Source organism: Triturus cristatus, chromosome 4_2 (genome assembly GCF_964204655.1).
Source record: "Triturus cristatus chromosome 4_2, aTriCri1.1, whole genome shotgun sequence".
Lineage (NCBI taxonomy): Eukaryota > Metazoa > Chordata > Amphibia > Caudata > Salamandridae > Triturus > Triturus cristatus.
The window spans coordinates 938,467,182-938,493,386 of record NC_140586.1 but is presented as its reverse complement, the minus strand read 5'-3'; the positions used below and the strand labels follow the sequence as shown (position 1 = coordinate 938,493,386).

Sequence of the window (26,205 nt, the reverse complement as noted above, 5' to 3'; positions counted from 1 at the left end):
ACTCACTAGAGGAGTGGGGAGAGTGGGTGGGGTGAACTGGGATATGTATATCCTTAACCTAGAAGCCAAGAACAATATTCGACCACCATGAAGGAACTATGTCCGGGACCCCATGAATGCATAACTTCTGTACAAATGTACCTAAGTATGATGTATATCCTCCTGTCCATGCGATCTCTGTTTCCCTGTAGACGGTGGGGCCGGGAGCCGCGCCGGCAGATTACATGGATTAGACATCATGTTGATCTACCCTTATGTGATACCTACAGCCACCTCCTTACACCTACTTCTTTATAATTTATTGTTTTATTGACGCACTGCCTGCTATTAGGATTGGCATGTTTTGTAGTACTCACCATCCTCCTCGCCTTGTGATCACCCTTTACCTTAGTAGATCTTGCTCAGACACTGATGTAAATGGCAATGCTGCCCAACCATGATGTGTTTACATATGTCACATATATTATGTCATTGATGCTCCCTGCAACCTGTATCCCTCAATGAGTTTCCTCTTGTTGATGTTTTAAAAGAATAATTAAAAAAAAAAAACTTTCACCAGCTGCAATCAAATATTAATAAGATAATGAGATGCAAACATACCTCCATCCTGCACATCCCGGGACTAGACTGCTGGAGAGCGATCAATGGGAAATGAGACAGGTTTGGAGGTGAGCAAAACACTGAAACATTACCTGAAAGAGCAAATTCAAAAAAGAGAGTTAGGAGAAAATAGATGGATATTAGAAATGGCAATAGGGACAAGCAAGAGAAGTAAACAAACTCAACATTCTTTGGATAAACACCAGCCCTGAGAATCTTTACAGAGCAAAAATGTTTTAAAAGTTAGTAAAACACTGAAAAAAATACCACAATTTCGAACCCATAGAAACTGAAAACAGAAAAGCCTCTGCATCTTGTTTTTAATGTGCATCATCAGAGAAGAGGACTTGCTGCATGCATGGGAGGATTAACTAAGAGATCTAGTGTGTCATGATGGTGCACCAGGTGCAGTTTTCTGTAGTCATGCATTTCAATCAGTCCTGAATAAATCTTGCTCGACAATGCAAGTGGGAGAGTGGAATTTTCTAGCCCTGGGTTTGTAAGTTTTGAGATTGCTTGACAGTGCAGGTACAGCTGCAGCTGACCAAATGGACTATGAGTGAATGAAGGAAGCTGTGGTCAGGCGGTTTGGGCTGATTCCAGAGGAAAGTAAGTGAGTGGATGACGTTCCATTTGGTACTTGGATTCACGATGTACTGAGTGAATGAAATGAGCAGGTGAGAGGAATGGTGGTCAAAGATTTTCATGCCCTTAACCAGGGAATGGTGAGAGGGAGACTCAAGGAGGAGTTCTCTACGCCAGTTAGGCAATATCTGTCAGAGAAGGGTTCCGAGAAGATTGCACTCTTGCCTGATAATTGATTAGCTACCAGGATTAACAAAGGGATACAGCAGCACAGCTTTAAGGCAAAGGGAGGCAGGACGTCTCAACAGACTGGTTCCACACCAGAGGGTTAGGGCCAGGACAATGCCCATGGGAAGGACACAGGAAGAACGGTACTGGGCTCCAAGTCAGTACAAAAGTAAAAGAGAGGAATGTTCTTTCAGACTCAAAGGGATCATTTGCTACAGGTGGCACAATGAGGGGCGTTCAGTGAAGAAAAAATGTCAGGTGAAATAAAGACCTTGTCCCAGCTGCATCCGTGATAGTGAGTGTGTTGACCTTAGGTGACGGGGCCCTGTTGCACTCAATCTAGTAGCGATCAACATTTTGGAATGGGCAACAGATGTTCATAGGGACATCCATCCAAATATCTTGGGGTCTGTTGTTAGGTAGGCCCTGAGAGATACAGGTGCTAACTGCACTATGGTTGAGAGAAGTATACCGAACAGGACAAGATTCTCCATTGTGCCAGTTGGCACAGGCTACCTAGCCAGTGGGGATGACATGGAGTGCTTGGTTGCCTGAGATGAGGTAGAAATTAATGGCAAGTCTTCCGTGGCCAATGAATGGCTGAGCGAGAAGCAAGGTGTAACGATTTGTTTGACCCTGGTTAAGTACCAGGACCAGAAGCCTACTTGTGGATGCATCTACGGTTGCTTGGATAGACAGCTCAAACTTTATCTTTTTATCATTAGATTAGACTGAAGTTGTCTTTGTGAGAGAATCTCTGCAAATGTCTAAAATCTTGAAATAAGAAACCTGCAGCCGCACCTTGTTGTATCTTTCACAAGTGCACTGGAAGATACAACTTCAGCTCACTAGCCTGGCTCTAAAAACAAAATCAGCAACCACAAAAGAATAGAAACAGCTCAAGACTCAAGGAGGAACCGTTGGATTGCTGACACATGGCACATGCAGCAACGCAAGCACCTCTTTGATTGACCACAAGCAATGGGAATAAAATATTGTGACGCACTCATTTTCTCAGGAGGATCAACCTCACTTCAGTGTGTATACTTGGATATGAGCTTACAATATGCAGTTTGGCAGATTCTAGTTCTAGTAGTAAATCCTACAGACACAGTTTCCTTTTTTAGAGTTGGAATAATGTCCCTGCAGTGACGACTTCGTATCACAAGTCGATTTAAGTAATGGCCATCTAAGAACCATTCCCATTACTGTTTCATTTGAGGTGTTGAGACATGTGGTGATAGTTGAAATGCTTCTGTAAATGATCAAGAAACCAGTTTGTGCATAAAAACAGTTGAACTCTGGACACCAATGGCCGCGTAAAAGTATAACTGAGTCAGTAAGCCTTGGAGGCTTGAAAAGTTACAAAGTACAATAATACTTTGTTAAGTACAGCAGAAGAAGCGTGAAGAAACAAGAGGCTGCAGCATGGTAAGAAAGACCGGTCCTGTGACCTGCTGGAATCAGAGCGATCATCTTTGTGAAAATAAACCTGTAAGGGATATGAGGGCAGTGTAATGAACGGGAGCAGGATGAAGTCCCGACCAGAACAGCTGAATACAACCAGCAGGATACCCACTCCCCCTAGATACTCTCAGGGAGGAACTGTCAGGTACAGGGGCTGTCAGAGGCAGGAGCTGGAGGAAGTGCTGTCCAGAACAGCTGAAAACACTCTCCTGGACACTCCACCTGGGTGCTCTCAGCAGGAGCTGTCAGATACAGGAGCTTGAGAGGCCTTTCCTGGGGTCATGTGATCAGTCAGTGGTGATGTGGCAGCATTACTGGCAGGCACAGTGTTCCGCAGGGACACCAATGCTACATCACTTCAACTGAATAACCAGCTTGCTTCATTTGAGTAAATGACTCTTGAAGTAGTAAATTCAAGCAGTCAAGGCATGAGCTGGATCAGGTTAGAAATCAGACTCAGCGCAACATAGTAAAACACACAATAAGACCAATGTTCAACCAGAGCTACAACGATAAATAGGGATTGGACTTTCACCAAGTGTACAAAAAGGAGCAGCTAGAAATATACAGAAGATGCTGATACCCTCCTGGGGAGAGATACAAAGCCAAAACATTTATTATGTTTAGCTGCACGAGCTGAGCTATCAAATAACATTGAGCTGTTGACCTGTAGCCTACATTGTGAACGTCAGCTAATTTGACCTGGGTCCCACATTGTGTAGCCATTCTGTCATTTCTTGCTCCTACGTGCTGTTTGCTCACATCCCCTTTCCTTTGCTGATCACAAGAAACACAAGTCTGTGCTCAAGGTCTTCAACCACACATGATGTTTTTCCAGCAACAAATAACCTTGTGCAAGTCTACAAGTAAACCAGACAATTAGTAAATTGCTTATGATTATGTACTCAGCTCTCTTCCTGCAGTATCCAATATGTGCCGTGTGATAACAGACAAATGTGACTAACGGTATGCTCATAGGAATGTTCCATGCTTACATGTAACTTTGCAAAGGTGTTGTGCCCTTTTTATATGCAGATAGCTGTATAAAGATCTGCGTGACCCTGTGCCAAGCAAAGAACTCTGAGCAAAGCCATGCGGTCGCGTTCTCTCCACTCGAGTGTGTCTCCACTCGAGTGTGTTTACAATAAATGCTGTTGTAATTCCTCGCTCTGTGGTAGAGTCTTATCTGTTTTTAGAGTTCCTGTATCAGACGGTGGTGGTAACCCAACAATGAGAATATTTTCTCTCTAACAGAGTCCTATGTCCAATGTTAAGCTCAGAGATAGCACTTGGGTGTTCTCAGAAGTCTTTAGGGCACAGCAGCTCCTCCGACGTTTGCAAACAAAACTAGTCAATTGGAAAGTGGAGCCAAATATAAGCTGGACTACTCATGGAATCTGAGTCCCTGCTACTGTGTTTCAAGTTATAAACATTCAAGTGATCCGAGTGAGTTCTATGGCATCAAGCGTCTCAGTGTCCAGTCAGAAAGTCACTGATGGCTCCTCTGATGCCTGATAGCGACCCACAAAAGAACACCTGCCAGGTGTGAATGCTTTGACTCTGTATAATTTTCGGTCACATCCGCGTAGAATACACAGGCACGGTTTGCTTTGTCAGTTTGTAAGTTTACAAACTCCAATTTGAAGCTTTCACAACTTGGAGAAGGTTAGATTTCTCTTCAGCAGATGCCGGGGTATCTCTCCTACTAGGGCGGGAAGGGAAATGGATCACCCACCAAACATGGTGGTGTGTACAAGGGTTTCTCTAAGGGAAACTGGGAAAATGACACTACACACAGGGAAAATGTCAAGTTACTAAAATGTGACACAATATTTCCACTACACATGTAGAGGGGTCTGCTTGACAGTCATTCATGCCCTGATGACTTCTAAATATATGAAAATAAGAAAGGTGCGATGGCTGGGATAATTAGCGCACTCTACCACATAAGTCTAAAATGTTCAATGTCCAATTCATTCAGTGCCCAAGTATTTTCTGGTGCTCAAGAGAAGGAAGAGCCACCCGTTCTTCCTCGGCTGGAGAGGTCCAAGAATCAACAACAAGAATAATCCAGGCACACAGAGATAGAATTGAGGTTGTGGTTTCAATAGTTATTTTATTTTTCTTCAAGTTATAAGCCTCAGCAATTGTCCATCGGGTGGTTAGGTATTAAATATGAATATATTGTAGCTTGTGTGCCTATCCAGAATCTATTTGCTATGTTTCACCTGTATCACTCAGGAACAGAGTCTGAGTGATTAACGCATCCATATCTAGCCTATAACATCACTTTGATAACAAGGACACTTGGTATTAAGGGACCAATCACAATTCAAAAGACACGGTTTGTCGAATTTCTCAACTATGACACGTGGTGACCCAACCTACATCTCGCCACGCACTAACCAGTGCAACCATGCCATTCATTCCCTAAAAATCACATGGCATGTCTAGGGTCACCTGACCCAGGTTTTGGGATATTCTTTTGAACACAAATACTCCTCCTTAATTGGACTATGACTTTATTGTAGATATTAAGCCCTGATGAAGTCTGCTGTAACAAGAACAGACTGAGACGAAACACGTGTTGGCAAAAGGGTGCATATAACTTGAAGAAAAATAAAAGAAATATTGAAACCACAACCTCAATTCTAACTCTGAGTGCCTGGAGAATTTTTGTTGTTGACTACTAAATATATTCAGTTGAACAGAGATAAAACAGAATTTCACACTGGTTGTAGCTGAAAGGATTAATGTTTTTATTATGTCTTTGTAGGTTAAAAATAAGGAAAATTACCAGAAGCCAGCAGTCCCAAAGTAAAATGCAGAAGAAACATGGGAAAGGCTTCTCTTGACATTTGCAATACAGAGATATAAGTCTGTGTAACACAAAGACTGAAAATCGGAATTAATCTAGATCTGGGATTATCATCATCTCCAACAGTTTCATCCTACGTGGAGACAAGGACTTTCACCTCGAGGACCGTAGTGACTCCAACTCAAATGCCCTCCTCAAAAGCCCTGGGAACCTCGACCTTACTCAGCACATCACCAGACCCACCCACACCGCCGGACACTACCTGGACCCTATCTTCTTCACACTAAGCAACATCACAGTCAACAAACCAACGCCTATCACCTGAATTTACCACGCCCTCATGAGGTTCAAGATTACCATCCTGGACCACAAGAGACCCACCACCTTGGGAAGTCATGCCGCTTCTGGAATAACAGCTCAGAGAAGGAATGGGCTTCTACCCCCTACACACACTGCCCCAAGCATACAGGCAGCCTAACGGAAGACATCAAGAACTTCAATGAATGGATCACCACCTGCAATGACACCCTGGACCCCCTCGCAAAGCACAACTATTCAAGATCATGAACACAAGTCAAATGGCACACAGAAGAACTCAGGATGGCGATGGAGCACTGTAAGCAACTGGAAAGCAAGTTGTGAATGAGCCAAGACACCAGTAAGTCTGAAATGCCAAATGAACAGCCCATGCCAACCGCATCTACGCCAACAACAACAGCAGCAAAGAAATCTTCACCATCATCAGAGAATTCATGGTGCCTGCAGCCACCACCAGCAACATCCCCCCCATTACAAGACCCATGCATCAATCTCTGTAAATCCTTTTGGAACAAGATCACATCCATATACGACAACTTTAAACCTCCACCTGACCCATCAACCTCGCAGCCCGCCTTCCAATCTCAGCCAAAGAATGGACCTTGGCTATGTTGAATGCCATCACCACAAACAAGGCTGTCACAACCATGAAGACCATCCACTCCGGTGCCTCATTAGACCCACCCCGTCACACTTTAAAAAAGGCCTAAACACTATCAGTGAAGTCCTCTCTCCCATCCTGATCGATTCCATCAATGCAGCCCTCTTCCCAGGTGCCTTGAAAGAGCCAGCTGGTACAGCCCTGCTGAATACACCCTCCATGGACCTTACCAAACTCTACAACTACTGACCGATCTCCCTCTTACCATACATGGCCAAAGTCCTACAGACCACCCTCAACAGGCGTCTGACCAACTACATCATCAACAACCAGCTTCTGAAAGCCACCAAGTGGAAACGGCACACATCGCACCCACCTATGCTATACACATGATCATAGACAGAGCCGAGTGGGGCCTTAATCCTATTGGACCTCTTGGCGGCGTTTCACATGGTATTACACCTCATCCTCATGGACACCTTCGCGAGATGGGACTCAAGGACCTGCCTATGATAGATCTGCTCCTTCCTGACAAAAATAACTCAGACGGTCAACCTGACGTCATAGTCCTTGGAAACCGGAAATCTAATCTGCGAAGCACCTCAAGGGTCATCTCTCAGCCGGACCCTCTTCAAAACTAACATAATCCCACTGGCCAATGTCATCCATACCTAACACATCACCATCCTCTTCTACACCGACGACAACTAATACTGGCTCTCTATGAATAAAACCCACAACACAAGGAACATGCTCTCCACCTGCATGACATGGATGAAATCCAACTGTTTCCAACTCAACACTGACAAGACAGATGTGTTGATCTTTGGAAACAACACCTGGGAGTCTACCTGATGGCCATCCACCAAAAGACCTACTCCCACCCCCAGTTTGCACACCAGTAACCTAGGGATCATTGTCAACTAAAGCCTGGACATGTCTGCCCAGGCCAACCACGTCACTGCTTTCACACACTGAAAATGCTGAAGAAAATCTTCAAATGACTCCCAAGCAACACCAGAAGCCCATTATCCATGCACTCATCACCAGTAGTCTGGACAACGGGAACTCTCTCTATGCAGAAATTAGCCAACAGCTCACGAGAAGGCCTCAAACCACCCAGAATACAGGTGCCAGACTCATCCTCAAACTCTCACTCAGAACACATATCACACCACACCTAAGGGGACTCCACTGGCTCCAGATACATAAGCACCAACAGTTCCAACTACTCACCCACACATTCAAGACACTACATAAAAAAGGCCCTGCTTACATTAACAACCACAACTCCTTCCAACAACACCCTAGGTACCCCCCCCTAGGCCGGACTCATACTCGGACACATCACAGACATACACAGAAACAGATCCGGACGCCACACCTTCTCATACATCACTCCTAAATCATGAAACGACCTTCCCTCCACACATCAGCGCCTCCTCCTCGCTTCTTGAGTTAAGCAAGAAGCTGAAGACCTGGCTCTTCGAATGACTCTGCCCTGGAGGCTAGACTTCCACACCTGCACAGCTCCAGGACACCTTCCCCGGTGATAGTGTGCTCTACAAATACACTTAACATAACAAAGCATAGCCTAACTTCTTTCCCCCCATTGTGGAGTCTGCAGTGAAGTAAAAGTAGTGCAGTGTAGAGGTTTCCTCTTCTGCTAGCACTGCATACAGCAAGAGTACAACACACTGCAATGGCCACAGACTCCCTCATTTATTTAAAACCACTCAGGGGGCCAGTAATAAGTGGTACAGAGTGTGAAAGTTCACATAAAAAGTAAATGCCCCTTGCAGCGTGAGCAAACATCAGCGCAGAGCGCATAGATTTCTTAAACTCTAAACACCCTCTTAGGGTGAGTGATAATCAGTGCACCTTACAGGTCTGTAAATACCCCTTTCAAGGGTGTGGAATTATTTTAAAAATCTGCTTGTTTTAAGGGCAGATTGATACAGGAATCAGCTTGCCCTTTAAAGAGATCCACTTGTCCAACTTACAACCTAAATATTAGCTGGACCATAAGAAACATTTATAGATATTTTTTAATAGTAAAAACATGTCTAGAGTTGGAACAGCTTGAGGGGGTCTTGGGTGCAAAACTGGTGGAGTACTTTTTAATTAAATTTTTATTATGAATTTATTAGTATTGGTACTTGTGATGCAAAGGTAACAGGTCTGTGCAGTCTGAGCATTAACTCACTTGTACAGGACGACAGCTGGAACCTGGGATCCCTTAGCTATCTCACTAGAGTTGAAATTGGTAACCCGCAGGAAAATACATGGATCCCTCCAGTTGATGCATTTACACCGTTTGATCACTTGAATTAAATTCCAGATTCATAGCACTAAAGTTGGTTCAAGTATTGGTACCACTCAACAGAAAATAACACCTATAACTCTTGAAGAATCACATTCACATGGCACTTAAATCTCATTTTTAGCTCACAACATACAATTCAACTTTCTACAATGTATAAATAATGTTAATTCCATTTCTTTTTCTGCTCTTCTTTTTCCCTCCCCTTCAGACCTATTTCTTCCATATTTTCGATGATATCTATTGTTTACTTTACCCTTTATGCTGTTCTCTCTCTTCTCTTGCCTCGTCTTGCTTTTTCTGCTCACTCATTTTCTTCTCCCCATCCTGGTGAAGTAACACGCAGAGCACAATGACTTCACATAGACTCCTATATCATAGTATACTCCTCATTAACGCATGAAGAGAGAGTGCAGCAACCCTTTGTAGCATTGTTATACAAGTACCGCTGGGTACTTGGGGGAACTCATGTCAGGTTAGGCTGAAGTCTCACTCAAATCTGGCTAATTCTTCAAACTATGGGGAAGAACTAGAACTTCATATGTGACGTTGCTCAGACGTCTGCTGTGTGCTGAGTAGTACCTGACTTTTCTGCACAGCGCAGACCTTCTTTTCAGCCAGTGATCTCTGTACAGAGGAGAGGAGAGGACAGGACAGGAAGAGTGACTGATAGCCCGCAAACATCTGCCAAGACAGACACCCTGCAAAGAGACACAGTGCAGACACGCCTCATACCAACACACACACAGCCTACAAAATGTAAATGTCCAGTATATGTAAAGCGCGAACAAAAACCCAAGGGTGTCAAGGCGCTGGGTGCTGTCGGGAAGATTAAGCGAGCTATTGCCCAGAGTCACATGTTGCTGGGCTGATCTGCCGCCGGCGATCGAACCGCGAGCCCCTGGGTTCTGGAGTCAGCCGCCCTGGCCGCTGCGCCACTCCTCTTCCCTGATAACCCTACCCTGTTCACATGCACACAATCCAACCTACACACACAAACCCTTACAGAGATACATTAAAAACACAGACACATACCTTGCACTACTTGACAGGCCTCCTAAAAGGCACACCCAAGATCTGTGCACACACACACAATCCTTGCTGCAGGCTCACAACCTCTGTAGCGGATAATGCCATAAGCCAACCTATGGCACAGGAAACTATTGCAATGACTGAAGCTTTTGCCTAGTCTGAGAGATGGAAATAGGACAAAGGGAGAAAAGGGGCGCGGAGGAGCGCGGGTAGCCTTGACGTTCAACTGCATGGGGGGCATGCCTCTGACATAGGGTGGTCAACAACTGAACAGCGAGAGCAGAGCACAGAGTACGGATTCCTCACAGTGCAATAAGATCTAATGCAGCATGCACAGATGTGTCGTTGCGGTCTAGTCGTTGCGTCCACGCGATGAGGTAGGCGCGCAGCGGGCATTTTGGGGCTCATTAGCGCCGAGTCTGTGCACCGGCAAGACGGCCCCCGGCGCTCTCCCTCGAGTTGTAATTAACCTGTATTAGTGAATAAAGAGAGCCCTGTTATCACCTACATGAGCGTCTCTGCTATCATTGACCCTGCAGGCTAACCTCCACAACAGATACCTCACAGTGCAGTAAACGGCAGAGCAGTGGCACAGACTTCTCACAGTATAGTAAGATGCAATGCAGATTTATCATAGTGCAGTAGAACGCAATCCAGTTTACACAGATTCATCATAGTGCAGTAAGGTGCAATTCAGTAGAACAGATTCCTCCCAGTGCAGTAAGATAAAGTGCAGTGCACAGACTCCTTACAGTGCAGCAATATACAGTGCATTGCACATATCTCCTCTTTAACACACATGATGCCCACAAACACCCCCAGGGCCCCCGGATAGAAGAGCCCAGCTCAGCAAGGCTCCGGCAGAGATTCCCTCCAGGATTATTCGGTTTATTTCTACAAACACAGAAGGTGCTGACAATCTCCTACCTGAGCAGGAACCTGTGCGGACATGTCTCCTCCCCCTAGGGGGGGGGAGGGTGGGCAGGGGCAGATCTGGGGTCTGAGGGGGAGGGGGTCTGTGTGGGTCTGAAGAGGAAGGTAACTGGACAAACAATGGATCCTTCCTCCTCTGCGGCAGACAGGACACACCAGGAGAGACAAGAAGTGATGTCAGCATCCGCTGCTGGTGCTGTCTCTGCCGCCGCTGACCCGGAAGAGGAAATCCTTCTCCCTTTCATCCAATGTGCTCAATGGGTTTCATCAGCAGGCGAGGCGCTCCCTCTGGTGGCCGCTGACGGAACCGCCGCTTCCAGGCTCCAGCAGTAAATACATTTCACACAAACAAGCACTGGTACCTGCAAAGACCTGGGATTTCAGATGTCACAGACGTGAATGTTTTTAAGGGTCAGACAGTTCAAGTACAGGGCCTCACACTTGGTTGCTGCTGTAGAAAAGTATTTATAGCTTTACTCCAGATGAGCATCTTCCAAACACTGATGTAAAGGACTAAAGAGTATTTAAAGAAATGTGACAACTGGAAGTAACAGTCTGTATTTCAATGAATATATGAGTATTTCGGTCAGTTTTTCAATTAAACGGGGCAGCTTAATTGCCGGTTTTTCAAATCCAGAGCGTGGTACTCAGGAAAGTAAACAGAGGAAAATGCCATGGAGTTTTAAACACCAGATCAAGTAGAATGGGGCATAGGTCATGTGTCAAAGCGACAATTAAAGGAACAGCTTATTTCAATTTTCCTGTGTCTGTGGCTTATTCCTTATATCTGATACGGTTTTATATCCTCGAACTAGACTGAAATTTAGGCCCTAATTAGGTTTTGAGTTTCTGATTTAAGAGCACAACTGTCTCAGACGTGCATACATCAGAGCCCTCAAGCCTCACTCATCACGAGTGACACTAACACATTTGGGGGTCGTGCTGAGGTCTCACTCAAACCAGGCCCATTCTTCAAAGCTAAGGGATTAACTAGAACTTCACACATGACTATTCGGCACAGAGCAGACCCTCTGTCCCACATTTTGTTGGCAAAACTTTTCTCATATTTCACCATGAGGACAGCACACAGTTCAGTAGAATGTTAAATTGAATGTCTATTTTAGTGAGACTTGGTTGTCAATCTTATCACTTTACATGTGTTCTGATCAAGTCTAAAAATTCAGTAATGTCTCTTTCTTTGGTATTGTCAAAATCAAATGTTAAGTGACATCACTCTCTGTGTCTTTTTTTAATACCTCAATTCTTTATTGATTTTTCATATACAATCAGCATATAACAGGTATGAAAGTTTATCGGTTCAGCAGAGTCCAAGATACTGTGTAAACTAGAACTTGTGAGAAGACATTGATAACAAGAAAACAATGAATAAAATAACCCCTCCAGATAGAGGTGATGTGGCTCAGAAGATCCCGCAGATGATCAGGGAAGGAGGATGAGGGAGAACATGAGGGGAAGGGACATGGAAAAAAAAATGTCAGGGTGCCAGGCCAAAAGGTCGCCCCCAAAAAGACAACTCCCACTACGAAGGCCGTAGCCAGCTAACTCTTACCATGGTGTGTTAAATTCAGGAATATTGACATTTTGTGAAGCAAGGTCAGACGGGCCATGAATTGCGGTGCCACCCCTAGTTTGGTCATCAAGGTATCCCAAACGGAGCCCCAGTAGCACAAAGTACTGTACAGTCCGCAGGAAATGCAAAATGTCACAGGCGAGTGCGCCACACCGTCAGCACCTCCAGCACTTGGAATCGTCTGCCATATGTGCTTTGTAGATCCACTCCGGCGTCCAGTGCCAGTGGTGTAGGACCTTGAAATAACTGAATTTCAACCTGACCTCCTGGAGGAAACTGCCATGGTCTTTCCAAAGGTCGCGCCCGTCCTGCTCAGAGAGTGAGAGGCACAGCCTCGGCTCCAACAAACAGCATAGATTGTGGGCAGTGGTGCTCGAAAAAAGGCTGTCTGCAGCTGTAACATACAATGCAACCATAGTGTCCTTGTATCCTTTCCACAACAGGATATAATGCAACATTGGGACAGTCTCAAGTTCATAAGGGGGGGAGCACCCAGCATGTGTCGCAGGCGCTCTGCATGAGCTGTCTGAAGATCATAAGGGGGGGCACCCAGCATGTGGCGCAGGCTCTGCATGAGCTGTCTCAAGATCATAAGGGGGGGAGCACCCAGCATGTGTCGCAGGCTCTGCATGAGCTGTCTCAAGATCATAAGGGGGGCACCCAGCATGTGTCGCAGGCTCTGCATGAGCTGTCTCAAGATCATAATGGGGGCACCCAGCATGTGTCGCAGGCTCTGCATGAGCTGTCTCAAGATCATAAGGGGAGGAGCACTCAGCATGTGTCGCAGGCTCTGCATGAGCTGTCTCAAGATCATAAGGGGGGCACCCAGCATGTGTCGCAGGCTCTGCATGAGCTGTCTCAAGATCATAAGGGGGGGCACCGAGCATGTGTCGCAGGCTCTGCATGAGCTGTCTCAAGATCATAAGGGGGTGGCACCCAGCACGTCTCGCAGGCTCTGCATGAGCTGTCTCAAAATCATAAGGGGTGGGCACCCACCATGTGTCGCAGGCTGTGCATGAGCTGTCTCAAGATCATAAGGGGGGGGCACCCAGCATTTGTCGCAGGATCTGCATGAGCTGTCTTAAGATCATAAGGGGGGGGCACCCAGCATGTGTCGCAGGCTGCGCATGAGCTGTCTCAAGATCATAAGGGGGAGCGCCCAGCATGTGTCGCAGGCTATGCATAGGCTGTCGGTACTGTCAGTGATGCGATTGTGGCAGCCCATAATCACGCATGAGAGTAGCAAAGGGGGTCAACTCACCGTCCCCTACTATATCGCCCACAGAGCGTTTCCCTCTGGTCTTCCTGTGTGTAATGGGAGTTCAGATCATACTTGGCCCCAAGCAGCTCCTTGAGAAGAGCAATGGTCAGCAATGCGTTATACGTCTGAGCCAGGTGAAGCGTGAGGTCAGTCAACCAACACTGTTATGCCTCACAGTGGCACTTGTAGGCAGCCATATCATTCATCAAATTGCCTCTCAGAGGCCATTCTGCCCTCCCACAGCACCTGTGCAGAGGAGATGGACCCAGCGTTCTCCTCCAAGTACTGGCTCAGATATTGGCACCATCTGTGCTTGTCTTCAGGGGCTTTATACCGTGCTGTATACATACGCCAACGGGCCTGAGGGGTTTGCAACAGTCGATTATGGTCAAGTAGCACAGGATCATGATCAGAGGTACTGCTCAGGAGGATCAAGGCATAAACGTTTACAATGGACGCAGGAGGTGAAAGTATAGTCCATGTCCCTCAGGTGCGCCAATCACCATGGATCCATCAAGGCATGATCATCAATAATGTCAGAGAGGATGAACCGGTCTCGGGGCTGCCTGGTCGTATGGTTTCTGGACTTGTCAAGGTGCCATATTCCAGCACCCCCCCCCCCCCCCCCCACCATGAGTACCCTGTATGACCCAAAGGGGAGCAAGAGTTTGGTCAGCCGCCGGGGCATAGATAGAGCCCACACACAAAGGCTCACTGAGTATCTGAACTTTGGCAAAAATATATCTGCCCAGGGGAGTCCCGCCATGTCTGCAGTGTGCGAATCTCCAGGGATTTGCGCAATAAGATGTCCAACCCCCTCTCCCCATGTTCCAAAGGAGTAGATGGCTGTGTAAGGGTAGTCTGGATCCTGCTGGCATGTAGTACCGTACACAACCAATCCCTTCTGAGTTTATCATGTTCTATAGGTGGCAGGTGTGTTTCCTGGAGCAATGCTTCATCAAGGTGGTGCATCTTCTGAAATGAGAGGATTTTCTGCCTCTTGATAAAATAGGTCGGGCTGGAGACACTAAGGGGCATATTTACAAGTGGAGAGCTTCTGAAATGCAGGGCTGCACCGTATTTACAAGAATACGGTGCAGCACTGCGTTTCTCCCTGTGCTGATGCTAGATTTAGCTGCCTAGCACCAATGCAGGCAGCCTGGTACCATAGTGCAAGGATGCCTGCGTTGAGGAGAACAGGCCTGCCAAGTACCACGCATCAGGGGTTAGACTAACGCATTTCAATGTGGTGGTCCGCATCACTGTACTGAAATGCAGAGTCACACATTTTTATAGCTTTCTGAGCTGTCAAGTTCTGGAGTGCCACTGTACAAATTAGAAGTCAAACTGAGAAAAGCTGGCAGCGCACATTTAGGTGTTCTGGTTTGGCTACATTCAGGCACGGTACTCCGATCCATCACGTGAGACTGCAAAGATTTGCCCAGTGCTGAGCTGTTTGCCAGGGCCGGTTTCGGTTTCCAGTCGGGCCGTGGCTCGCTCTGTCACAATAGTGCCTGCCACAACCGGTATTTATGTCCTACAGCCCCAATCCTGGGGAGGGAGGCGCTTGCATTATGTTGTCGATTTTACTCAGGTCTGGGTTCTGGCGCAGGCAAAAAGAAAATCCTAAATCATTATTAGTACCGAGTCAGCCCGTGTCTTATTTGCGTGCGTAGCTGCTCCTCAATTGGTGATAACATAACTGCCAACACCTGCAGACAGCACCAGGCATATGTGGATCCGTGGGACAGCGCCTTGCCTGTTGATATGTTCTTGCAAGGCTTGCCACGCTACTTCATAATTGCCACAAGACAGACATTCCATCACCTCCCCAAAGGCCCTTAAGCTTTGCAGCAGGCAGCAGCATTGAATGTACTCTTTCCTGGTGTGCTTGAGTCTGCCATGGTCAGGTCGAGAGAGCAGTCGGTCTGCTGCATCCTAGCGCCAGATATCAGAGTGACAACTCAGACAACTTTATGTTTGCAGCCAGCAGACTCTCATACAGGTGGACTTACAGCAGCCCTGAGCTGGGGCTTCAGCACAAGCACCACTGCCACGTCACCAGTGATGCGCTCCGATGGGCAGACACACTCCCCAAGGCACTTGTGAAGTGGCAGCCTGGGGGAGTCCCGCAATTAGGGCCCGATTCACAACGGTCAACTGAGACGAAAGTCTATCTTTACTACTCGTAAATGCCCTTTGTAAATATCGAAAGTCGTAAAGTTAGACTGTTGTCTCAGTATCCCTTTGTGCATCGGGCCGTGAGTCTGTATTGAAGTTCACTCTGACTGCTGCAGGCAGATGTTTTAACAGTCGTAGGACCTAATTCCACTCAGTTTACGGCAAAATGAGACAGAGGCATAGTTTTCTTGATTCATATCTCACTCATTTGAAACGGACAAAAATGTTATGCATGTAGGTTAACTTGTTCCATCCACAAAGAGTGAATGAAACATGCATGAAAAATATGAGATGAATGTTGTGTCTTAGGGACTTCTTAGAGTTTCTCGTTGCTCAAATGGGTGTCATTTCTGATATTTATGTTTCCCTATATGTTTCATTTCTTGATTTTCTTTGCGAAAAAGTGTCACTCATAGTCATTAAAATGTCACTCATAATTACACTGAAATTATGAAAATGTTGCACATAGCAATCTGAAACCTTGGCAGCTCTGTGGATGTTTTCAAGATACACTCATTCAAGTGCAGGCCTCACACTTGGTTGCTGCTGTAGAAAAGTATTTATAGCTTCACTTCACGTGAGCATCTTCCAAAACCTGATATCGAGGACTAAAAGTATTTACAGAAAGTTGACAACTGGAAGTGACAGATTGTATTTCATGGAATAAATGAGAATATTGGTCAGTGGTGCACTCTTAAGAACTTTATCTGTTTTTTTCAAATGCACAGTGTGGTACATAGCAAAGTAAACAGAGAAAAATACCACGCAGTTTTATACACTAGATCAAATACAGTGTGTGGCATAGTTCATGTGTCAAAGCAAACATTTAAAGGAAAGCTTGCTAGTTTTCCTATGTCCATGGGAAATTCCTTATATTTAATACGGTTTTACATCTTCGAACAAAATTGAAGTTGTGGCCCGAATTAGGTTTAGAGTTTCTGGTTTAAGAGCACAGTGGCCTATTAAAATATTAGGTTTGCGGCCTCTGTCAGGCATTGATACTTGGGACTGTCTCTTTGTTTGTTGCTTTGTTGACCACCTCCCTCTCTCAATCAATTAAATAATTTATTTTGCATAATAGTGCATAAAAGTACATAAAACATTTACAATAATTTAATAGAAATACATTAAGGTTCCGATTCCGATCCTGTAAAACCCGGGTACGAATGGTCGTACGGAGCGTATTCTCCGTCCGACTCGTACCTGGGAAAACCACCTTACAAACCCGCAAGTACGATTCGTACAGAAATACAATTTCTGTACGAATCGTATAAAAGTACGTGCGGCGAAAAAATACCCACAATTCCGATCCGAGACATCGCGTACATGACGTCCGGACGGGGTCAGGCAGCGTTTTACAGACCAGCAAGTACGATCCGTGCCTACGTCACTCCGCACGGCTCATTTTTTACGGCAGCCAAAAACTCCCGGGAAATTGAGGACGACGCGAAGAAGGAGCACCGGTACGCGACGGACAGCCATGGACACCATCCTACGTGTCATCCCGGCCCTTCTAGCCTACGACCTGGTGCACAGAAACAGACGCAGACGCCGCAGAACGTCAGAACAACACCCAGGGGCAAAGGGGGGGGCGAGGGGCAGGAAACATAACCCCCACCCAAGTTAAAAAATATATATCCTGCACATAAATTACCTCCAGGGTCTGGTCACTTCGGGGGGGCGTGTCCACCAATCCCTACATACCACCACACCGGAAGTGGACCTGGACGCGTACCCGTCACCACTACAATTGTGGGACGGACCGTACCCACGCCCCCCAGAGCGTGGGTACGGTCCGTGCCACCATTGTAGTGGTGACGTAGGGGTACGCGTGGTACGGACCGTACCCACGCTCTGAGGGCATGGGTACGGGCCGTACCACGGTACCCCTACATCACCACTACAATTGTGGTATGGTCCGTACCACCATTGTAGTTGTGACGTAGGGGTACGCGTGGTACGGACCGTACCCACGCTCTGAGGGCATGGGTACAGGCCGTTCCACGGTACCCCTACATCACCACTACAATGGTGGTATGGACCGTACCCATGCCCTCAGAGCATGGGTACAGTCCGTACCACGCGTACCCATACGTCACCACTACAATGGTGGCACGGACCGTACCGACGCTCTGGGGGACGTGGGTACGGTCCGTACCATCATTGTAGTTGTGACGTAGGGGTACGCGTGGTATGGACCGCACCCACGCTCTGAGGGCATGGGTACGGGCCGTACCACGCGTACCCCTATGTCACCACTACAATGGTGGTACGGACCGTACCCACGCTCTGGGGGGTGTGGGTACGGTCCGTACCACGCGTACCCCTACGTCACCACTACAATGGTGGTACGGACCGTACCACCATTGTAGTGGTGACGTAGGGGTACGCGTGGTACGGACCGTACACACCCTATGAATGCAGGGGTACGGTCCGTACCACCCGTACCCCTACGGCACCAGTACATGATGGATACAAGGCGTACACACGCCACGAATGTTGGCTTACGGCCTGGTGCAGCACATTAGCAGTAAATTGGAGGGGGCTGTATGCCCAGGACAGTAGTGTACTACAGCAAGGGGGGGGTTGGGTGGGTGGGTGGCTGCAGAGGACTCCCAGCAGTGGACAGAGACATGGGGGTGGGTGCAGAGGACTCCCAGCAGTGGACAGAGACATGGGGGTGGGTGCAGAGGACTCCCAGCAGTGGACAGAGACATGTGAGGGGTGGGTGCAGAGGACTCCCAGCAGTGGACAGAGACATGGGGGTGGGTGCCCATCACTCCCAGCAGTGGACAGAGACATGTGAGGGGTGGGTGCCCATCACTCCCAGCAGTGGACAGAGACATGTGAGGGGTGGGTGCCCATCACTCCCAGCAGTGGACAGAGACATGTGAGGGGTGGGTGCCCATCACTCCCAGCGTTGGACAGAGACATGTGAGGGGTGGGTGCCCATCATTCCCAGCAGTGGACAGAGACATGGGGTTGGGTCCAGAGGAATACCAGCAGTGGACAGAGACATGTGAGGGGTGGGTGCATATCACTCCCAGCAGTGGACAGAGACATGGGGGTGGGTGCAGAGGACTCCCAGCAGTGGACAGAGACATGTGAGGGGTGGGGGCCCATCACTCCCAGCAGTGGACAGAGACATGTGAGGGGTGGGTGCCCATCACTCCCAGCAGTGGACAGAGACATGGGGGTGGGTGCAGAGGACTCCCAGCAGTGGACAGAGACATGTGAGGGGTGGGTGCCCATCACTCCCAGCAATGGACAGAGACATGTGAGGGGTGGGTGCCCATCACTCCCAGCAGTGGACAGAGACATGGGGGTGAGTGCAGAGGACTCCCAGCAGTGGACAGAGACATGTGAGTGGTAGGTGCCCATCACTCCCAGCAGTGGACAGAGACATGGGGTTGGGTCCAGAGGAATACCAGCAGTGGACAGAGACATGTGAGGGGTGGGTGCCTATCACTCCCAGCAGTGGACAGAGACATGGGGGTGAGTGCAGAGGACTCCCAGCAGTGGACAGAGACATGTGAGGGGTGGGTGCCTATCACTCCCAGCAGTGGACAGAGACATGGGGGTGAGTGCAGAGGACTCCCAGCAGTGGACAGAGACATGTGAGGGGTAGGTGCCCATCACTCCCAGCAGTGGACAGAGACATGGGGGTGGGTGCAGAGGACTCCCAGCAGTGGACAGAGACATGTGAGTGGTAGGTGCCCATCACTCCCAGCAGTGGACAGAGACATGGGGTTGGGTCCAGAGGAATACCAGCAGTGGACAGAGACATGTGAGGGGTGGGTGCCTATCACTCCCAGCAGTGGACAGAGACATGGGGGTGAGTGCAGAGGACTCCCAGCAGTGGACAGAGACATGTGAGGGGTGGGTGCCTATCACTCCCAGCAGTGGACAGAGACATGGGGGTGAGTGCAGAGGACTCCCAGCAGTGGACAGAGACATGTGAGGGGTAGGTGCCCATCACTCCCAGCAGTGGACAGAGACATGGGGGTGGGTGCAGAGGACTCCCAGCAGTGGACAGAGACATGTGAGTGGTAGGTGCCCATCACTCCCAGCAGTGGACAGAGACATGGGGTTGGGTCCAGAGGAATACCAGCAGTGGACAGAGACATGTGAGGGGTGGGTGCCTATCACTCCCAGCAGTGGACAGAGACATGGGGGTGGGTGCAGAGGACTCCCATCAGTGGACAGAGACATGTGAGGGGTGGGTGCCCATCACTCCCAGCAGTGGACAGAGACATGGGGGTGGGTGCAGAAGACTCCCAGCAGTGGACAGAGACATGTGAGGGGTGGGTGCCCATCACTCCCAGCAGTGGACAGAGACATGGGGGTGGGTGCAGAGGACTCCCAGCAGTGGACAGAGACATGGGGGTGTGTACATCATTATCAGATGACCCCAACTCCATGGGTGTATGTACGCATCCCGAAATTTGGACTATGTTGATAGTGCCATAACAACACATCACTGACAGCAGTGTCCCACTCCCATGAGGATGGATGTCTTTCCCCCACTGCATGACACACCACATGTGGGTGTGAGGACAAATCACACATGCATACCCACCCCTGGCGGATGCAGCACAATACACACACAGAGATCATGCCACAAGACTGTATGGTCATGTCAATGCCTACTAAACTAAGAGAGCCAAAGGGAACACACACTATCACGCACATCCCAGGACTGATAGGAATGTACAAGTGCTGGGACAGCCACCAAGATGTTGTCTCTCATGGAAGGAATAGGGTGGAGTTCCCACAGATACAATGCCCACAATTGTGAGTCAGGTGCCCAAATACCCTGCAGAACAAGTACCATATGTGTGCTAGGCTGGGATTAAACACATGCATAGTGCTGAAAAGGGAGAATGTCTCCATGAAGGCATTTCAACATATTCAATACACAAGTACAGTGACTAGCAAGGATGGCACAGACGATGCAGCAGGAGACATTGCTGAGCAGGCATGGCCAGAGTTGAAGGGATCCGTCACCAACAAAGGAAATGTAGACACAGGTCAACACAACAATTGTGCAACTCTCTGCAGGGAAGATGTCAGGTGCCACAGAGGAAGGAACACTCCTTGGGACAATGTCTCCAAACACAAAGAGCATACACGACCAAAGAATCTTTGCAGAGACCTTGTGATGGCAAGCAGATACCAGGTTCCACCCCATGAGCAGCAGACTACAACATTTCCCTGAAACATAACACATTCCCACAACCCCAACTCCTGTAGCATCAGCATCAACATCAATACCTGAAATGCAAGACTGTTCAAACGAAAAAGAAAATGCTTTATTAAGCATGAAAATAATAATGTGTAAACGAGACTATTCACAAAGGCCAATGGCCAGTCCATATCATTAGTCCTTGGGGGGGGACACATGGCCACGCGTCTCCCCTAGCTTGCCTGCACATTCTAACCCTCAGGTTCATTGACTGGGGGGGGGGCATCATGTGGGGAAGGACCAGGCACCGCAGGGACAGGAGGGGGAAGGGTAGGTGTGGTGGGTGCAGGGACGGACGACTCCACCACAGGGGGTGGGGCAGCGCCAAATGTGGAGGTCAGCACGGCGCTGCACACTTCCGCAAGCTCGTCAAGCGTCTCCCCTGCACCCGGAGAAACAACAGGCCCCAAGAAGAGGGGGGTCGGAGGGATGGGTTGCAGCGCTACTGGGGGAGGTGGTGGACGGGGGGGGGGACTCAACCCCCCTACCCGTGGAGTGCCTTGACCGTTTGCGGGCTGGTGAACCAGTGGGGCTGAGGCCCAGCCAAGTAGGTCTCTTTCTCCGATTGTGGGGCAGGGGAGCCGAGGGGAGTGACATTGGAGGGACTGGGGAGTGAGGCATGCAGACTCGGACTGTGGCTGCGTGTCTGCCTGTGTGCCCCAGACCCAGTGGGTGTGCCTTCTTCCCCCTGAGTGTGCGTGACAGGAGGTTTGCGCTTGCCCTTACGTGGTGGTGTGCTGCCTGTGTCTGGTGGGGTGCGTGCCTGGGAATGTCTGTGTGCGCTTGGGACAGGCATGGGAGTGGGAATTGTGGATGGTGCAGAGGTAGGGGGGGATGCAGCGCTGCAGGAGACTCACTGCTGCCGTCAGTGACGAGTCCATGGACCTCAGCAACATCCGTTGGTCAGACATCGCTGATGACATGCCCTCCATGTACGACACCATCTGTGTCAGGAGTCTGGTGTGGCCGTGGAGGACAGTCAGCATCGATGTCTGCCCAACCTGCAACTGCCGCTGAATGTCCACAGACTCGGCAGTGAGGGCAGCAGGGGGGACAGGGGCAGGGTGCGGTGCCTGGAACGAAGGAGACACGGTGTTGACTAGCATGGACAGAAGGGACCGGAGCAACTGGGAGGGCGATGATGGGAATGGAGGGGGCGGTGACAGATGTAGTGCTGCTGCCAGCTGTTGGAGCAGCCTCCGCCCCCTCTGGGAGTTCAGCCTCGGACCCGTCAGCGTCGTAGTCGGTGTTGGTACTAGACAGGTCCTCCGCCTGACTCCCCTCGCCCTCCGTGCCACTTGCATCCGCCGACTCGCCAGCAGTGGTGGCACCAGTGCTGGATCCCTCCTCCAGATCCGTGCCGGTGTCTCCCTCGGTGTCCTCCGATGATGCTGTGGGCAAGGTGAAGATACAGAAAAAAATCAGTCACCTGTATACATCTGACACATGAGTCCAAACAAAATAGGTTACAGTGCATATCAGGCAATGCATCATGAGTAGGGCTCCCGGTTTTATGGTATTTATTTTTGGGGTATTTCTGTCTGTATTTATCCATATTTATTTTGTGGCCATTTTATCTGTATTTATCCATATTTATTTTGTGTTTTTTGTATATATGAAGTTGTAAAACTGTACTTTTCCGTATCTATTTAACTGATAAGACGCACACTCATACTATGACGTCTGTCGTTTTTTAGCTATTTAAGCTGCCAAATATTACATAACAGCAGATCCACTGGTAAATACTAGCATCATACCATAAATGTATGTTGACATATTCTGTTATTTAAAGAAATTTCATCCTGTTTTTTAATTTCCCTTGCTGTCCATCTGCTCAGCTGCTGGCCTATAATTCATGAAAGACTGCACAGAGAATTACTTAATAGAAGCACAATTTTCTGTATTTATCCACTTTTAAAAATAAATGCAGACAGAAAACACATTGTTTACTGTCTGTATTTATCTGTAAAAATCCGTAAAAACGGAAAACAGGGAGCCTTAATCATGAGTAACATCTAGAATACTCCGCACATATGTAAGCACGTACAGGTGCGGGGCTGGGGTACGGTGTTGGGGTACGGCGCATGCAGGTGCGGGGCTGGGGTACGGCCTGGGGTGCGGCGCGTACAGGTGTGGGGCTGGGGTACGGTGTTGGGGTGTGGCACGTACAGGTGCGGGGCTGGGGTACGGGCCTGGGGTGCGACGCGCACAGGTGCGGGGCTGGGGTACGGTGTTGGGGTACGGCGCGTACAGGTGCGGGGCTGGGGTACGGTGTTGGGGTGCGACGCGTACAGGTGCGGGGCTGGGGTACGGTGTTGGGGTACGGCGCGTACAGGTGCGGGGCTGCGGTACTGTGTTGAAGAGACTGAAGGATCCCGTCTTGGTCTCGAGATGGACACCACGCGAGGGATGTCAGACCACTGCGTGCTGGAGTGTCTGCGTGCAGGAACCTCAGCGTCTCGCGTCTGGGTATCAGCATGGAAGTCTTTCTCCTCTGCCCGCCCAGCAAAGATATGGTGTTCATATACCCAAAAGATACCCTCAGGGGTTCTACCTTGCGGTGTCATGTTGGCCGAGGATGACAAAAGGGATGACCATTATACATAGTTATTATGCAGAAGATGGTAATCCTGCTGTGATTCTGAGAATTCTCATGCATAATAAATGAGGCTAGTTTTTTAGGAAAACGACACATTTATGCAGCACCTAACTAGGTAAAAGTTCAATACAAAACCCGTTATGTAGTACAATGGCAGGGAAAATGTAGGTGAAAGGTTAGGTGCCTACCCAGGCCTATATTGGGGTACATTACAAACCATAACACACACTCCTCATCCGACCTGACGATATACTAAAAACTAGAGAATGTCTTTCTAATCAATCATAAAAACATTGTTAAAATGTTCAGATTAAACATTTCTAAAGTTTATAAAAAGAAAAATGAGTAAAAAGCTCTTTAAGTCCTTTAAAAAGCTTTATAAGTCCTTTAAAATATGTTCACATATAAAGCTCGAACAACTGAGAGCATCTGAAAGCCATGGTGCTCAGTAATAGTATCGAAGGAAAGAAAAAAAAAAGATTTTGTTTAAAATCCAATTTTGGTTGTTTTGGAAAAAGGCAGAATTCTTCCCAGCACACTGAGAGCCAAATGCTTATGTGTCCTGTGTGGGAGATGCAACATCACTGTTGCTTGCTATATATACAAATCCTCTGCACACGTTCAAAAGTAAATCCATAAAGTTACAGTAAATATCACAAGGATGCTTGTCTTTATATTTTCAATGTTTTTAATTCAAGATCTGTAATCCTTCTTAGCCAACATGTGTTCAGACTGCTGATTTGCACGGCAAACACGCCACGGCCTGGAGATCTGAAGAGTTCCAACTAAATATTGGTGGATGGGGCAACTCTTCTAAAAGAAACTCCCTTATATTTGGACGCATATTTAGCTCTCCGGGCAAGAGACTAATTGGTCTACCTCTCCAGGAACAGTACTTATAGGATCTCCTTCCGGGTTGGAATTATCACCGGAACTAAGAGACTACTTGGAACTGACCTCAGCCCTGAAGAAGTCGCATGGTAATCCAATGTAACAGCGACGAAACACGTGTTTGCTAAGAAGGCTTAAAGATCTAGAATTAAAGACATTTGAAAATATAAAGACAAGCATCATTGTGATATTTAATGTAACTTTATGGACTTACTTTTGAACATGTGCAGAGGATTTGTATATATAGCATTAGTGGTCTGCTGGGCACAAACGTGGGGATCTGGTGGTTTTTTCCCTACCTTATGCACCGTGCCAGATTACCTGCTTTAACTGATTTGTACTTGCGATAGACCTTAGAGCGCCATCTTTGCCTATTGCTGACCACCGACTGTTTAACTAATATCACTGCTGCTTGCGTTCGCAGACGATGGTCCCTGTAACACCTCACAGATCAGGTCGATTCAGCAAAGATGATTTTCTTCAGTTCCCGGAGCCAATGCTAGGGAAGTATTCGAAACATCCTAAGCCTGTGTGTCTGTAGTAGAGCCGGTATCCAATCCAGCTAAAGCATTCCGTGATTGCTCTAAGAATGCCGACATCAACATGGGAATATGCTGAGGACACTGCACTACGTGGGACTTTAATGCGTCCAGCAATACATCCGCGTCCCCGAAGGCAATGTCAGAAACGCTTATTTATACGCTATCTACAATGACATTTGGAAAATCTCTCAACAAGAAGCTGCAGAGAGATTGCGTGAAATTGACAGAGTTAACTTAGGAAAGGCTTTGGGTGTGGTTGACAAGGGTATGACCATACTGACATCCAGGATTTATTCACTGGGCAACATTATATCTCCTGCTATAGATATAATGGAACAGGATCTGTCCATCTTACAACACGGACAGTCACAGTTACGATCCATTCTATTATTAAGCTGGATGCTACAATCTTTGCCCTCTGGTCATGTGCCCTGGCGATATATTAACAGTACGGCATAAAGAGATGCAAAATATACAATGCTGCCCATTGAGAAATTAGACCAATTACCTTTCACTGTGGCAGAGTCAGTGTCCACAGAATGGTTAATTCATGGCCATATAACATTGCCAGTAACACATTTATGTAAAATCTTAGGAGCAGGATGTTTGGTTAATAGGGGATAAGGGTGGGGAGTAATTAAAAAATATTTATTCAATTTATTTTTATATTTTTTGAATTTTATGTAAAAAGTTAGGAGCAGGATGTTGGGTTTATAGGGGGTAAGGGTGGGGAGTAATTTAAGAATGTTGGTTAAAAATAAATGTTAATAAAACAATAATAGAACAAATATTTTTTCAAAAATAAAATTTTAATTCAAATTATTTTAAAACTTTTGAAGGTTTGTTTTGGGTGCTAATATTTTGATGTAAATTGTATAAAATATTTTATAATTTTTTTTTTTAAATGGACAAAATATTTTAATAAATATATGATAGGTTAAGTATTTTTAAATTAAGTTTTTACATCATTTTGTATTGTTTTTGTTTTTA

At 47.5% G+C, this 26,205-nt stretch overlaps 1 protein-coding gene across 3 annotated transcripts in view; it reads right to left on the bottom strand.

Annotated features, from left to right (window-relative positions):
* The window catches only part of LOC146838982 (uncharacterized), a 138,066-nt gene that overhangs the window by 9,747 nt on the left and 102,114 nt on the right, over positions 1–26,205 (bottom strand). The window contains exons 1-2 of one of the 3 annotated variants that reach the window (XM_085603016.1): positions 10,900–11,100; positions 601–692 (exon numbers count right to left, since the gene is read on the bottom strand). The gene's annotated coding sequence lies outside the window, so the exon portion shown is untranslated. Of the gene's footprint in view, positions 1–600; positions 693–9,196; positions 9,264–10,899; positions 11,101–26,205 lie in introns of those variants that run through there. The other 2 variants (XM_085603015.1, XM_085603017.1) reach the window with 2 other exon arrangements.